The sequence below is a fragment of the Penaeus vannamei genome, chromosome 1 (genome assembly GCF_042767895.1).
Source record: "Penaeus vannamei isolate JL-2024 chromosome 1, ASM4276789v1, whole genome shotgun sequence".
NCBI classification, from domain to species: domain Eukaryota; kingdom Metazoa; phylum Arthropoda; class Malacostraca; order Decapoda; family Penaeidae; genus Penaeus; species Penaeus vannamei.
Window position 1 is genome coordinate 51,882,429 of NC_091549.1, and position 5,000 is coordinate 51,887,428.

The following is a 5,000-nucleotide window of genomic DNA, read 5'->3' on the forward strand; positions in this document are numbered from 1 at the left end:
ATACCAACTAGCATATTTTTGATCAATCCTAATTAGAAGAGAGTAAATTTTGTCTTACCAAAAATCTGCGACAATACAGCAAGGCCATAAATGTATTTCATCTACTGATGTCAAATGAATTTGGATGACTGAATGGTGGTGGCTGCTGACCCATTCTTTACAAAGCAGTATCCCCTCAAATCATGGACCAATAGCCCTTCCACTCCAAGATATGAAATTCTGTGGAGGGAGTCTAGAAGTTCAATATAAAAAATTGGTTTCTATAACAAAGGTCAATCCACCTGTAAATGACAGATTCTAGAAAAATTATTGATGAAGCTAAGGAATCTAGTAATGAGGAACGCAAGTCAAGTCACTTCTGAGTTTAGTGTGGGTGGTGTTGAGATTATAAAATGACTGGTATAAATATACTATAAAATGAAGAGCCAACTAGAAAAAAGTATTCAAAACATCATATGCAAACACTGACCAAAAATAAGATTTTTTTTTTTTTTTATCAAGACAATGTAATAGCACTATTAGGTCTTTAACAATGGCAGAGAAGCCATCAAAACAATTTGAATATTTGTAGGTACACAGGCAACTCTTTTCTCATTATTATTTTTTTAATAAGGAATTTAGATTTACAGTAGCCACCAATATACAAATTAATACAGGTAAAAGTGGGGTCAAAATTACAGGACCTATCTGCAAAAACTTCAAACTTTCAATATTACCCATTTTTTCTATAATATAAAGAAATTGTTGCTCTGCAGGATACACTTGACTGTTCACCCTACTACAATCTGTGAGGTTATGTGTATTTTACTACCACATCCAAAGTAATCACTCTGCAAGACTTGTTTTCACTAATAACCTCAAACTCAAAACAAACATACACTGTATATAACATCATACTGAGGAATAAATTTTTCATCAGCAGTGAACAGGTAACTTGAGGCCTTAACAAAAGAAAATTAATGCCAGGTTAATCTCTCTCTCTCTCTCCCTCCAGCAGCACACAGGCACACCAAGATGCCAGGAACCACCCAAAAATCAAACACATTACCAGAAAAGAAAAGAAAAGAAAGAAAAAGGCAAAAGACTACAAGTGGCTGCATCACAAAAGCCAGCATGCCATTTGTGGAACTTATGACTGTCCGTGTCAAACATTGTCACTGTTCTTGTTGACTATATACAGACCTATTACCACCACATGGTAATTAATGCCAGCCTCAATGAGCTCTCCCAAGTCCTATTTACTGCCGTTCCTTTGAGAGTGCACACTCTTACAAAAGTCGAATATCCAATATTAGTATGGTATGGTTATTTTCAGCTCATGTACACACACATACTATTTTGATAAAAGGACTATATCAACAAAAGAATGTTAATGGTAAGCTATAAAATCTAAGAATAAAGTTTTCTTCATATCACCAGGCCATGAAAAAACAAACAATATTAATGAAAATAAGAATAAATAATAATCACTTGTAAATCTCAATAATTGACTCAAACCTCATGTTCAATACAGAGAGTACGACTCTTTATAGTCCCTATTCTTGAAGAAGTCCTAACTGCTGCCTTCTTAACAGGACGCCATGTTTTTCCTGGCTCCTAATCATCGGCTTTAAAGAATCAACTATCAGGACATCAAGTTCAAAATTAAGATCAGACACATATTAATGAATCTGTTGCATGATTGGAGTTTTGTTCAATTGTTAATGTATTTTGTTTTGATAAATATTTTTCTCTTTCTCTTGCAAAGAAACAAGCTGCAGCAAGAAAGAAAAGGAGGAGAAAAAGGTATGAATGAAAGTAATCAACTTCACAGCACCAGAGACATATTTGATACCTTTTCATTAAATATTCACTAATGTTGAAAATTTAAATGAAATGCATCAAATACATCTTATTGAGTAAAATTATTTACTTTTATTCATTACATTTTCTTTATCTGTGACAATGAGGTTCGTTCAAAGATGACGAAAAAAAAAAGTTTCATAAAAACACAAATAATATAAAATACATCATGTAATTCAATAAATATTATGGATAGCAATTGTGGATAGCATTCAATCGTTCTGAAAATTAATCCCTCAAAAGTACCACAAACCCTTCTGTACACTGCTCCTATACACTCCTAAGTGCATGTTATTATGAGTGCAACAGAGTTATTTACTTTGCCAAGCCTCTCTTAGTACTCTTCACCATGTTATATCTCCTGTGAGAATACCTCCGAGACTTGCTAACTAACCTTCAGTGCGTGCATTAGGAAAACCACAACTCTACATAAATGTCTGTCCCTTTCACTGTGTGAGTATCTACTCCTATAGTGAGTGTTAGGAATATTAAAAAATCCTCCTTGCCGTCTCCATCCTAGTGAGATTGTTGCTGCCTTACCTGCTACACAGGGAGACTGACTGGGCAGAACCATGATTCTTCTTGTGTCACCTTAAATGACAGATGAATCCAAGAAGAAATAAATCAGTTGTGTGTGGGGGGAAAAAAAAGAAAAAGGAAAAGAAAGAAAAGATACACAGATAATGGTTCATAGTATAACACATCCCCTTAAGGAAATATCGTGGTAAAATCACATACAAAAATAACTTTGGGTGAGTGAGTGAGTGAGTGAGTGTGTAAAATTTTGTTACTTTCAATATATTCCTAAAAAGTTTTTTCTTGGAAAAAAAAAAAAAGCTATCTATCAACTTTTCTTTGTTGCTAGGCTAATATCCACAGTGAACCAGTGTTTATTAAGGTAAATCAAGGCTCCTGTATATATATGTATACTCTGAGGAAGATAACAAAAACAAATGTTCGTCTAAATATTACATACCATGATGAACAATCACAGTTGCACATTTTCTAAAGATACTGCTCACAGAACATTTGGTCTAAACTTATATTATTCTTCAAACCAATATGAAGATTTGTTGGCCTTTACTGAAGGCTGCAGGGCTCCCTTACCATTTTGCCACCATCAAGATGATCTTATAACTATAGGTCTTCCAACACAAATTGCTGTACTTTCCAATGCAATTAGATATAAAAAAAAAAGTCTTCATCTTCTTAACACTGACCAAATCTTGTTTCACAAATTCAGATGTTGGGGAAAATATTTAGAAACTTCATTAGCTCCCTATCATAATTATCCCCTTCATTGTAACTGCTTTCTAGAACAAATCAGCACCAAAATCCTTGTATGTAATGTTGAAATATCCCTGCATTTAAAAGTAGTCATTCAGTCATGGAAATCGTCTGCAGCATCATGAAGAGAATAAGTCAGTCCTGAAAACAGTCAGTAGCTAGCCCCCAAAATATATTTTTGTATATCCTGAATGAAGTGACAAAGTTAACAACTTAACTTAACAAGATACACATTCAATGCAATACACTGTAAAAATGCTGATCTTTTGATGTCATCTGAAAATACAGGTTAGAAACATATGCCCTGGATTACATATCAGCCACAAACAGCTAAGATACAGAGAGTAAAGCAAGATATACGAGAAAGACTAATAAGGGATGCACTACAGGATGCTAGGAAAGAGAAAAATGTGTGTCATGAAGTGTATGTGAATCACAGAGTACTAAACCTACGGATAAACAGACAGTGTGTATCAACATAGTGGCCATTATCATCATAATTTCCCATTTTGTGTTGGTGACCCCGGAGGCAGACTTCATGGAAGGGGAGAGGGGAGGGGGCAAATAACACATCTGCTTTCCCCTGTGCTTCAATCAGGGGTAGCATATAGAACAATCTACTCTGCTCAGGGATCATATGGGGGTGAAGATGAGACAGGTTACCTGTTAAGGAATCTATGATCGGAAGTGAAGGTTGGCTGTCTAAATGCTTTTTATGACCAAGGGGATTCCAATTTCATGAACAGATGCAGTATAAAGGATATGAATATCAAAGAGTAAAGAGCTTTAACAAATAAGCTTAGTAATCAGAAATTGCTCAAACCGCACAAACTTATGGTGTATTTTTTTTATAGAATATCTTTCTAAAGCAATACTATATGGGGCATTCTTCAACAGATACTGCAGGTGAAGAGCCTAGCATTCACTGTACATACGTTGATCATTTCCTTCTCTAATGTACACCGACATTGGTAAGTCAAATCAGTAGAAGTTGGACAATGGAATGCTGGCCAGTATGTTCGCTCTGGGTAATTTCACGGACCAGGTATGAGGTGCAGCCTCTAGGTCAGGACAGGAGGTTAGGTCTAAAAAAGGTTGGGTAAAATATTATCACTACATTACACTGAAATCTTACCCTGCAATAAATGGAGCTTCTCGGAATATGTTGCAGTTCTGTAAATGAAGACACAGTCCATTATGTTCACTGTTGTCGTCAGCTAACACTTACATTTACAGAATTGCTTCATTCTTCCTGCAGCCATAAGCAAGGCTGCATTCTGGTAAAGCATTAAGCTATATATAGTAGTTCAAGCACTCTTTCAATTCCTTGCCATTCTGTTTGTATTACATTTTACATCATAAAGTTCTGTATATTGAAAGCATGATGAGGACTTATATTGTAATGGAATGTATAGCAAAGCAGTGAGGATAGCAGCATATCAAAGGAATATTTACATTATATATCAAAATAAATAAAATAAGATTGTATGATTGATAATGTTACTGTACAATATTTGCAAGTGCTCCTATGCAGTGAATTATGAAAAACAAACAATATCATGTTCTTTTCTTCCAATCCAATCTGTTTACATAGCATTGCATAATAAATCATAAAGATTAATCATCTCTGTAATGCCATTAGTATCAAGTGCATTATCAAAATCTCTGTTAATATATGTACCTGCAGATACCGACTATCTAGCAAAGAAAGAGGCACAAAGTGATCTTTGAATCTATGAATAACACATTTAAAGGAATATTACCTGTAAACAAAAACAATCTGAATCACTACATTGTTGAAAATCTACAGTTTAAATAATCTTCATCTTACCATCATCATCTGAGCTACATGTGACAATAAAATCCTTAAA

At 34.6% G+C, this 5,000-nt stretch overlaps 1 protein-coding gene across 9 annotated transcripts in view; it reads right to left on the bottom strand.

The window, feature by feature from the left end:
• Positions 1-5,000, bottom strand: part of mtm (phosphatidylinositol-3-phosphate phosphatase) — a 31,889-nt gene that overhangs the window by 25,135 nt on the left and 1,754 nt on the right. For 3 of the 9 annotated variants that reach the window (XM_070124820.1, XM_070124786.1, XM_027359139.2), the window contains exon 2: positions 4,265-4,302. The exons of 3 other annotated variants lie outside the window; for them this stretch is intronic. The gene's annotated coding sequence lies outside the window, so the exon portion shown is untranslated. Of the gene's footprint in view, positions 1-2,382; positions 2,434-4,264; positions 4,303-5,000 lie in introns of all 9 variants that reach the window. 3 more of the 9 variants (XM_070124765.1, XM_027359141.2, XM_070124775.1) reach the window with 2 other exon arrangements.